The sequence below is a fragment of the Bos javanicus genome, chromosome 1 (genome assembly GCF_032452875.1).
Source record: "Bos javanicus breed banteng chromosome 1, ARS-OSU_banteng_1.0, whole genome shotgun sequence".
Taxonomy (NCBI): Eukaryota; Metazoa; Chordata; class Mammalia; order Artiodactyla; family Bovidae; genus Bos; species Bos javanicus.
The window spans coordinates 119364027-119374809 of NC_083868.1; positions in this window are offsets into that span (position 1 = coordinate 119364027).

The following is a 10783-nucleotide window of genomic DNA, read 5'->3' on the forward strand; positions in this document are numbered from 1 at the left end:
GCATTATCAGTGGGTTTTGCTTCTTCCTTTTTACTGTCTTTATTTCTGATTTCTAGTTTTGTCCTGTTTTAAAGTCTTCATTAGAAGCTGCTCAAATCCTCTGAGGAAATATTTAGAGTAAAAATAATTCACCCTGATTTTGTTCAATAAAAATTTTGTTAGAATCGCGTCAAATGCTAGAAATACTATAGAATTGGTGGAGCCACCAACTGCACCGCCAGGCGCAGTTGTTTCCTTTCTGCATTTAGTGTCTTCTCTGTGGATTAACTGCTCAGTGGAACCCACACCTTCATTTTGCTTTCCATGGCAGTGAGGATGTAACCATTTGGCTTTACATCATGCTACAAGCTGGCCTTTGGTCCTAATATTCATGGGTGAATTTAAAATATACAGCTTGGGGACTTCCCTGGTGGTACAATGAAAAAGAAATCATCTTCCAGTGCAGGGGACATGGGTTCAGTTCCTGGCCCAGGAAGATTCCATATGCCTGGAGTAACTAAGCCTGGGTACCACAGCTACTAAGCCTGCGCTCTAAAGCCCGCGAGCTGGGACTACTTAAGCCCATGAACCTAGAGCCTGCTGCACAATAGAAGACACCAAAGCCCATGTACTGCAATGAAGAGTAGCCCCCTGCTCGCTGCAACTAGAGAAAACCAGCCTGCAGCAAAAAACTCAGTGCATCCAATTAAATAAATACATTTAAAAAATAAAATATACAACTTGTTCCACAAGCCTTAATAGATTTGCCTGTTTATCCCCCACCAAACGACACTGCTCTTTTTCATACAATTTTCCATGAAATATATTATTTGGATGACATTCACATGCAGTGACATTTGAGAAGGTGAGTAGGAGCACAGAAAAGAGGTGGGGTTATATTTCATGGATAATAAAAATCAGGAGACCAGTACTTTCAGACGGATACCATACACAGCACGTAATTAATTCACACTGCTGAAATGGTGCTCTTCCCTTCCTTCTGGACCCCAGGGATTCTCAGCTTTGACCCTAGTGACATTTTGAACTAGAGAATTTTGTTTGTTTGTTTTGCTATATGGGACTATCTTGTGCATTAAAGAATGGTTAGCAGCTTCCCTGGTCTCTAAAGAGTGTATGGCAGTAGCACTTTCCTCCCCTAAGTTGTGACATTCAAAACTGTCCCCAGACATTGCCATGTTTCTCTGGGGAGTGTATCATTCCCAGTTGAGAATGATTGATCTACCTCTTTGCTCAACTTTTCTATCATGATATGCTATATTAATACTTTCTTCATTACTATATTTTTTGGATATTTGCAAGTTCTGTCTCTTTGTTTATTGAAGCACAGTTGATTTACAATATTAGCTTCAGATGCACAGCATAGTGACTCAGTGTTTTTATAGATTATACACTATTAAAAGCTATTTCAACATAATGGCTGTAATTCCCTGTGTGTACATGCTCAGTCACTCACTCGTGTCTGACTCTCTGTAACCCCATGGACTGTAGTCCAGCAGGCTCCTTTGTCCCTGGGATTCTCCAGGCAAGAATACTGGAATAGGTTGCCATTTCCTACTCTAAGCGTTCTTCCCGACCAGGGATTGAACCTGAGTCTCCTGCCTTGGCAGGTGGCTTCTCTATCACTGAGCCACCTGGGAAGCCCGTGTGTGTGTATACACACACAATATCTTCTTTATCCATTCGACTCTTGATGGACACTTAGGTTGCTTCCATTGTAAATGTTGCTGCTCTGAACATTGGAGTGCCTGTATCTTTTTGAATTACTGTTTTCATTTTTTTCCAGATACATACCCAGGTGTGGAATTGCTGGGTCACATGGTAGTTCTATTTTCAGGTTTTTGAGGAATTTGTATACTATTTTTGTGTAGTGACTGCATCAATTTACATTCCCACCAATAGAGTACAAATGTTTCTTTTTCTTTACATAAACATTTGTTATTTGTAGACTTTTTGATGATAACCATTCTGACAAATGTGAGCCGATATCTCACTGTGGTTTTGCTGTAGATTTGTCTAATATTTAGTGATGTTGAGCATATTTTAATGTTCCTGTTAGCCAACTGTATGTCTTCTTTGGAAAAATGACTATTTAGGTCTTCTGCCCACTTTTGATTGTTTTTTTTTTTTAATTGAGTTTTATGAGCTGTTTGTATACTTTAGATATTAACCACATGTCTTTCAATTCATTTGCAAATATTTTCTCCCATCCTGTTGGTTGTTTTTTTGTTCTTTTGTTGGTTTCCTTTGCTGTGCAAAAGGTTTTACATCTAATTAGATCTGGGATTTCTTTGGAAGGAATGATGCTAAAGCTGAAACTCTAGTACTTTGCCCACCTCATGCGAAGAGTTGACTCATTGGAAAAGACTCTGATGCTGGGAGGGATAGGGGGCAGGAGGAGAAGGGGACGACAGAGGATGAGATGGCTGGATGGCATCGCTGACTCAATGGAGGTGAGTCTGAGTGAACTCCGGGAGTTGGTGATGGACAGGGAGGCCTGGCGTGCTGTGATTCATGGGGTTGTGAAAGAGTCGGACACGACTGAGCGACTGATCTGATCTGATCTGAGGTCTCATTTATTTATTTTTGCTTTTATTTCTTTTGCCTTATGGGCAGATCCAAAAAATATCACTACGATTTATGTCTGCTTGTGTTGTCTTCTAGGAGTTTAATGGTTTCAGGTCTCACATTTAGGTCATTCATCCACTTTGATCTTATCTAATCTCATTATTCTACATGTAGCTGTCCAGTTCTCCCAGCACCACTTATTGAAGAGACTGTCGTTTTTCCACCATATATTCTTGCCTCCTTTGTCATAGATTAGTGACTGTAAGTTAGTGGATTTATTTATTCTTGGACTCTGTTCGTTTCACTGATCAATGTGCCTGTTTGCGCCAGTACACTTCTATTTGATCACTGTAGCTTTGCAGTATAGTCTGAAGATAGGGAGTGTGATACTTCCAGCTTTGTTTGTTTTTCTTTTTCTCAAGATTTCTTTGGCAGTTAAGTGTCCCTTGAAGGTGCATGGAAATTTTAGGATTACTTATATTAGTTCTGTGAAAAATGTTGTGGTATTTTGATAAGGATTATATTAAGTCTATAGATTGCCTTGAGTAGTATGGTCATTTTAATAATATTAACTCTTCCAATTTGAGAGCCTGGGATCTTTCCATTTCTTTGAATTGTCTTTAGTTTCCTTTATCAGTGTTTTATAGTTCTCAGATAATAAGTCTTTCACCTTCTTGGTTAGGTTTATTCCTAAGTATTTTAATTTTTTGATGTGATTTAAATGGGATTGTTTTTACCCTCTTTTTATGATATTTCATTGTTAGTGTAAAGAGAGGTAAAAATTTCTGTATGCTAGTCTTGTATCCTGTTACCTTCCTGAATTCATTTACTAGTTCTAATTGTTTTTGTGTGTAGTATTTAGGGTTTTCTATGTAGAATATCGTGTTTTCTGCATATAAAGACAGTTTTACCTCTTTCCTTTCAATGTAGATATCTTTTATTTCTTTTTCTTATCTGATTGTTGTGTGTAGGACTTTGATACTATGTTGAATAGAAGTCATGAGAGTGAGAATTCTTGTCTTGTTTCTGAATAAAACGAGAAGGCTTTTAGCTTTTTACTATTCAGTATTATGTTGGTTATGGGTTTGTCTACAATGACTTTAATTGTGTTGAAATATGTTCTCTATACTTTGATAAGAGTTTTTATCATGAATGGATGTTGAATTTCATCAAGTGCTTCTCCTACAGCAATAAAGATGACCATATGGGTTTTGTCTTTCCTTTTGTTAATATAATGTATCACATTGATTGATTTGCATATATTGTACAATCCTGTGACCCTGGAATGAATCCAACTTGATCATGGTCTATGATCTTTTTTGTGTATTGTTCTGTTTAGTTTGCTAATGTTTTATTGAGGATTTTTGCATCTTATATTCATCAAAGATATTGGCCTTTAATTTTCTTTTACTTTTTTTTTTTTATGTTTGGTCTGGTTTTGGTATGTGGGTAATGGTGGCCATGTAGAATGAATCTGGGAGTGTTTCATCCTCTTCAGTTTTTTTGGAATAGCTGAAAAGGATAGGTATTAACTCTTCTTTATATGTTTAGTAGAATTTCCCTGTGAAGCCATCCAGTCCTGGACTTCCATTTACTAGTTTTTTTTTTTTTTTTTTAATTGCAAATTCAGTTTCGCTACAAATGATCAATCTATTCAGATTGTCTGTTTCTCTTTGATTCAGTCTTGGCAAGTTATATGATTTTAGAAATAAGTACGTTTCTTTTAGGTTGTTATAATATTCTCTTATAATTTTTTTGTGTCTTTGTGGTATCATTTGTTATTTCTCCTCTTTCATTACTTATTTAAAATTTTTTTTAATTAAAAAAATTAAACTTTTTGCTTTATATTGGAGTGTAGTTGATTAACAATGTTGTGTTAGTTTCAGTGGTACAACAGAGTGATCCATTAATACATATATATGTATATGTTCTTTTTCAAATTCTTTTCCCAATTAGGTTGTTGAAGAATATTGAGCACAGTTCCCTGTGCTTTTCAGTTTCTAGTCAGTTTTCAATGAGAATTATTTAACATGTAGATTTATTTTTGATATGTTCATGGGGGGAGATGAGTTCCATGTCCTACTCTGCCCATCTTGATTCATCTCCTCTATTACTACTTTCTGATTCACACTGGCTGTTGGAATTTTCATCGTGTCATGGTCATCCTCTCAGCCTATGGCTGGATCACCTTATTTTTAAGTGTTTTCTGTGTAAACACTCCTTTATACCTGTTCTGCATCTTGAAGCAAAGGTGAAGAAGTGAATATCCTTTTCCTGAACTGTTACAGCTCTCAGCTTTCACTGTCCTGTATAGTATCCACTGTGAAGTGATTTTCAATGATACTGCTAGAACTGTCCTCAAGACTCATGGCTATGATCTTACTGCATTTATTCTTCTGGTCTCTGGATACAGTTGAGATAAATTACACTTCTGCTTTCATTATTCCAGGTATATTCTTCATCTAAATTTATTGCCAAATCTAAACTGTATAACTTAAAAGGAAATCGCTCAGAATGTAATTTCTGCAGAATGTTTTCTCAAAAGAACATCATTCCATTAAGTTGTAAGAAGATAAAATTTGACATTAAAAATTAATTTAGGAATTTCCTTCCCCCTTCCATTTAGTAAATGCTGTCTAAATTCTTGGCTACAACAAGGACTAGAGCATTGAACTAATTACTGTGGCAGTTAGCAATCATAGCCTGTTTATTTGCTAGACTCAATATAAGCTCATCCAAAATCAAATTACAATAAATGTAAAAACTAGTATTATGCTGTATAAGGTCAATTAGTGTTTTCCATTAATGAGCCCAACTTTCAAGGACAATATTGAAAATCTAACTTAAGACCTAGTAAGTATGTTTAAAGCAAAGCAAAATAATACACATGTTGATTTTGTGTAGACTTGGGCAATATTTTGGAAGGTACCCACATGATTCATATTTTGTGATGCTATTTTCTTGGAAGGAGGCAACATAGTTTAACAAATAAGAACACAGATTTTGGAGTCAAAGTGTCTGGGTTCAGATTTCAGCTCTGGCATTTGCTAGTCATGTTACCTTGGATCAAATATACAAAATCTCTTAGCCTGTTTTGTCTCATTGGATGATAATAGAACTGATAAGACTGGTTGTTGTGAGGATTACAAATATAATGCAGATAAGCAGAGAACTATGTCTTATATTAAGAATTTGATAAACGGTGGCTATAATGATTTTGCTGAAGATTGGATTTTAGTGGATTATTTTGACAGGAAGCTCGTTCCCAACCAGCTTGAGAAAAAAGGGGAAGTCTGGAGGCTAGTGTTGGCTCCTGGCACAGAAAGCCAGTTCTTGAATGATATCGTAAAGGCTTGGTTCCTCTCCAATTCTTGGTCCATTCTTTCATTATTTTGGTCTCATACGTTGCCTTTGTTCTTATGTTCCCTGTGAAAACATCAGAAAATTTCTGCCTTGCCTTTTTAGTGACCAGATGCTACATCTGCTTCTCACATCTACTTAATAAGTTCTGTATGAGGAGAAGTATCAATAATTTCAGATATGCAGATGACACCACCCTTACGGCAAAAAGTGAAGAAGAACTAAAGAGCCTCTTGATGAAAGTGAAAGAGGAGAGTGAAAAAGCTGGCTTAAAACTCAACATTCAGAAAACTAAGATCATGGCATCCGGTCCCATCACTTCATGGCAAATAGATGGGGAAACAATGAAAACAATCAATTCAGTTCAGTTCAGTTGCTCAGTTGTGTCAGGACTCTTTGTGACTCCGTGACTGCAGCTCACCCGGCCTCCTATCCATCACCAGCTCCTGGAGTTTACTCAAACTCATGTCCATTGAGTGGGTGATGCCATCCAGCTCCTTTCTTCCAAGGAGCAAGTGTCTTTTAATTTCGTGGTTTCAGTCACCATATGCAGTGATTTTGGAGAAAAGAAAAGCTATGGAAGAAAAGCTATGACCAACCTAGACAGCATATTAAAAAGCAGAGACATTACTTTGCCAACGAAGGTCCATCTAGTCAAGGCTATGGTTTTTCCAGTGGTCATGTATGGATGTGAGAGTTGGACTATAAAGAAAGCTCAGCACTAAAGAACTGATGCTTTGAACTGTGGTGTTGGAGAAGACTCTTGAGAGTCCCTTGGACTGCAAGGAGATCCAACCAGTCCATCCTAAAGGAAATCAGTCCTGAATATTCACTGGACTGATGCTGAAGCTGAAACTCCAATACTTTGGCCACCTGATATGAAGAACTGACTCATTTGAAAAGACCCTGATGTTGGGAATGGTTGAAGGCAGGACGAGAAGGGGACAATAGAGAACGTGATGGTTGGATGGCATCACCGAGTCAATGGATATGAGTTTGAGTAAGCTCTGGGAATTGGTGATGGGCAGGGAAGCCTGGCGTGCTGTAGTCCATGGGGTCACAAAGAGTAGGACAAGACTGAGCGACTGAACTGAACGGAACTGAACTGGGGTGTTCAGCCAGGATTCCTATTTCTTCTACTGTTAAGTTTTTCAAAAAAGCTTTGTAAGACATGAAAAGAATCAAGAAATAGGCCCAGGGGCATATATGGCTCATCATCATTTTGATATTTGAAGCAAAACAATCATAACAGCAAACTGGCTTTTAATAGTTTCAAAATTAACATCGTTTATTTATCAAATTTAACTCTTGGGCACATAGATAAATATTTTCCTATCATGCTGTTTGAAGGGCAAATCTCAGGGTGCTTAAAACCTTAGAGAGTTATTATGCAAAATTTCTTTATATGAATGACTTAGAATTAAATATTAATAAAGCTAAATTCTCTCATTCTAAGTTTTTTTTTTTTTTTTTTGGTGGTGGTGGGGGAAAGGCAGTAATCTAATTCTGCCTCTTTATCATAGTGAAAATTCAGTTATCTTATTCCTCAAGTAAGGTGGGTGGGCTTGTTGAATGAAGGCCTTTTCTGTTTTATATGGACAGGGTAGGACGCAGTGTTCACAAGGTCTGTGAGATCTGGAGAACATCCAGTTGATGGAGAGAAGGCAGGATCCAGGTAGCATATACACCATATATTTGAGCAGGAGTTTTAGGGTGCTCATTTCCTCTCTTTACTTATATTTAATGGTTTGCTTAATACTTATGATTTCTTGGGCAAGAGAAGAGTGTTTTACCAGTGTGATATCTCAGGGGAAGATCTCCGTTTATAATAATTTACACTAGTAGGTACTGTAGTACCCTTAGTCCCAGCTAAATTTGAGTCCTCTATCAGCACACCTCTTCCCCTCTAACACACTACTGGGTGCCCTGGTCCTCACTCTTTCATAAGGACAGTTGTGAAAAAAGGACAATCCACATGGTCCCTTATTAAAAATAGAGATCAAGATATTTGGGGCCTAGACTGATATCTTCTTGCTGGATGGTCAGTGGGTGATGTATTGACCATAACACAAGGAGATTCGTATTGGTGAAGTAGGAAGGAACACATGCAGATCTCAGCTCCAGAATATTATATTCTGTCCTAATTAGAGACATGAATCCTGGTTCTAAGTATAAGGTGGGCAGAGATAGAGCTGGGCATATAGCACAGATAGAATCAGGGACTCAGGTATCTCTAGAACTTTCTTGCTCTGTTAACTTCACTCTCAGTAGAGACTAGATTTATCCAGAGTGGCAACATGGTTGCTATTAGATCCCAAGTTTACATCACACAACTCCTCTCTCAGTAACTTTCAACTCCAGTTGGACCAACTCTTCTTCAGTGTCTGTTTAAAAAGTCCTTAGAGAAAAGGCTGTGAATAGTTCATTTCAAGCCTTATTGATGAACTATGGCCTGGGGATAGATTTAGGTAGGAAAATGGACATGTTCTTGGGTGAGTTGGGAAATTCCTATGGTAAGGGGAGAGGGACATTGTACAGATAGTTCCACAGTGTCCTCTACAGAAATCCATCAACAAGAGTGGCTGCAGTTATGGATGTCATATTTTAACTGATTTAGTCACATTGTTAAATTTGGAGAGTCTGGCTCTTTGATCGTCAGCTCCAATATTCCACCTCTTGCATTTCCCTTTACATTTATTTTCAGTCTTATCAAAACCAACAGTGGATAATTCAGAGGAGTTTTTCCTTCCCCAAATGCAGCCTGCAATATACAAAATTTGTTGAATTTTGCCCCATACCATTTTCTGCTGTTTATCACTTGCTTCCCTTCCTGATATTTAGATTCTTTCTTCCTCTGGTTGGTCTGGATCCAGTGGATCCACTGTGGTTCTAGCGACTTAAGCATCTGTATGCAGCTCTCCTGGAGGTGTGCACCCTGACTTTTGAGGCAGTTTGTGGCAGCATCCAGGCCTCTGCCGCTTCTCAATGTTTTCATATCTCATCTGCTCTTGATTTATTTTCTTCACTGCTCTCAGGGAAATCATCCTATATGCCAGTGTTCAAAATCCCCTGGGACTCCATTTCTTCACTCATTTCACTTCACTTTTGTGACCTGTCTGGATCTATTTTCTCTTCTTTGGAGCCTTTCCGTGGATTGGCAGCAAGCTACTTCTCACTTGGCTTCCTTTCATACTCCCTGTAACAGCTGGTTGAAATGTTTACTGTGCATTTTAAGCTGTATGTTACATAACTCTAGTCCCCTAGCATAGAATAGGTAACCATACAACATTTATTGAATCCATGAATTAATCAATTATTGGCTGAAAAAATGAATTTATCGTGGGGGAAACTAGGATTGAAATGTAAATAGAAATATACAAATACATATATTGCACTTGAGCACTATATTAGTGCTCGATAATAATAATAATGAGAGCTAGGTGTTTCATTGAGCACCTAGATCCTCATGGTGAATATTCCTTTCTTATTAATTTACAAAATATCCCAGAAATAATGAATCCACCTAACCTCTAAATATGTTAATAAATAATAAACCATGGCATACCATCTTAAGATTTAGGTAAGCCATTTCAACTTCAATATTAAATTGGTCTCACTGAAAAAGCAAGGTTAATCATGAAGTTATCAATATCTATTTCACAAAATGGGGTGGGGAAAATCACTGTATAATTTGATGAAATAAAAGTGAAAACAAGGCCTGAAACTTATTTATACCAGTTAATCAATACATGAGATAGAGGGTATCTGATTACAATTATTAATATCTACCAGAAATCTTATCACCTATGACTTATAAAATGCTCTAGCAAGTTTGAAGTACTGGTAATCATTTGGCTTAAATGACTATTGAATAAAAAATGAGCTGTTACACAGTGGACATGGAGGGAGCTCAAATAGGGTAAGTTTATGCTGTAATTTGGAGAAGGCAATGGCAACCCACTCCAGTACTCTTGCCTGGAAAATCCCACAGACGGAGGAGCCTGGTAGGCTGCAGTCCACGGGGTCGTGAAGAGTCAGATACAACTGAGCGACTTCACTTTCACTTTTCACTTATATGCATTGGAGAAGGAAATGGCAACCCACTCCAGTATTCTTGCCTGGAAAATCCCAGGGACGGCGGAGCCTGGTGGGCTGCCGTCTATGGGGTCGCACAGAGTCAGACACAACTGAAGCGACTAAGCAGCAGCTGCATGCTATAATTTGAGACCAGCTAGAATTTATTTTTTAGAAGTGATTCTTTTTGAAAATAGTAAAGGATGTTTGGAGGTAGTGGCTGGTATTATATACCTGTGAAATTTAAAAAATCATATAAAAGGAAAACAAGGCACATGTAACCATAGTTATTCACTAAATAACTGTATCCTTGGGAATGTGAACATAATATGATGCTTCATGAATCCTGCCCAACACCCAAGGCCTCTCTCTAAATGCTCCCCCCACCACACCTCCCATCAGCTCCTTTATTTATCACACTAGCCTTTGGCCACTGTTGATGGAGTCAGATGAGTACCTGCTCTGTGCGGATTCTCCAGAATGGCAATGACCTCTGGGATGAGGCAGCTGCCAAGGGCAGAAGAAATATTACAGTGCTTTCTTCAATGCAGCTGCATCCCTGCTTTTGCACATGGCACTTGAATCTTTCCAGTAAAATTTCCTTGTCTGCTGAAATCTATTAAACATTCCTTGCTGCTGAGGCTATGGTGAAATATGGTAGCATTGAAAACAGTTACGTTTTCTGGAAAATATTTGGCAAAAGGTATGTTAAGAATATTAAAAATGTTCATATCTGTATAATCATTTATCACACTTCTAGGAGTGTATCAGAAAGGATTTATCA